Below are 1,158 nucleotides of genomic sequence, written 5' to 3'. Positions count from 1 at the left end.
ATTACACGAACACACGATTATTACGATTATAACGAAACGCATACAATGATGCCAACCTCAAAAAAAAAAATCAAAAGATTTTAATAATTCTCTGATTAAAATTCATTCATTCAATGATTGATTGATTGATCGAATGTAAAAATGTATTCGTTCGCGTTTAATTTTTTAATATTATTTTATAAATAAATAACAAAAAAAAATGACGTATCAAGGTTAGGTTATGTTTATTAATTGTAATGACGTCACAAATACGCGGGAAAAGAGAAAACGTTTTGGTTTTCGTTTTGTTTTGTTTTTTTATTTCCTTTCATTCGTAATTAAAATAATTTTTTTTGTTTTGACCTTTTGTGAAAAGGTTAACCTGAGTTTTTTTTTGTTTTTTTTTAAATAACATAAAATTAATATTTATAAGTTTTAAATGAAAAAAAAAAAGATTAAAATGCGTCTTTCGAAAGGAATTCGTAACGGCCATTTTTAAAATGTTTCCGCCATTTTATTTTTTTTTTCTTATTACGGTTTGTTATTTTCTTATTTGTTTTGTCTAATTAATATCAAATTTATAATAATTCTTTTTTTTCTTTTTAGAAAATTTATTTTAACGAACCTTTGAACCTTTTTTTTTTTTAGTTTTAACCACTAAAACTAATTTAATAATAATAATAATAATAATTAACCAAGAAAAAAAAATTTTAGTTTTTCGTTTAATTAATTTTCTTATAATCTTTTGTAAGACCATTTTTTTTTTAATAAATCCTTCGGTTTAATATTATTATTATTATATAGGTCGTAAGGATGAAGGTCACGTGCGCGAGAAACGAGGGGGAGAGGAGGGGTTTAAATAACGATACGAAAAATATATTTATAAAAAAAAGGACAAAAAATATTTTTTTTTTATTGTCAAACCTTTCCAATATAACAAACTGATTGATGAATTTCCTTTGATTTTTTTTCGTTGTTGTTGTTGTTGTTAAAAACATGAAAAGGAAAAAAAAAAGTAAAAAAAAATGAACCTTTGACATTTTAGTAATTGTGAGGGAAAAGCAACCGAATGACGCCTTTTGGGATTTTAATACAGATAAAAAAAAAAAAAATTCTTTAATGATTCTAAATATTTTCCCTCCTATTTTTTTTAACACCAAATAAATTTTTATTATTATA

This window comes from Pediculus humanus, genomic scaffold (genome assembly GCF_000006295.1).
Source record: "Pediculus humanus corporis 1103172108258 genomic scaffold, whole genome shotgun sequence".
Taxonomy (NCBI): domain Eukaryota; kingdom Metazoa; phylum Arthropoda; class Insecta; order Psocodea; family Pediculidae; genus Pediculus; species Pediculus humanus.
The sequence above is the reverse complement of the archived record's forward strand: the minus strand, read 5'-3'. Positions refer to the sequence as shown.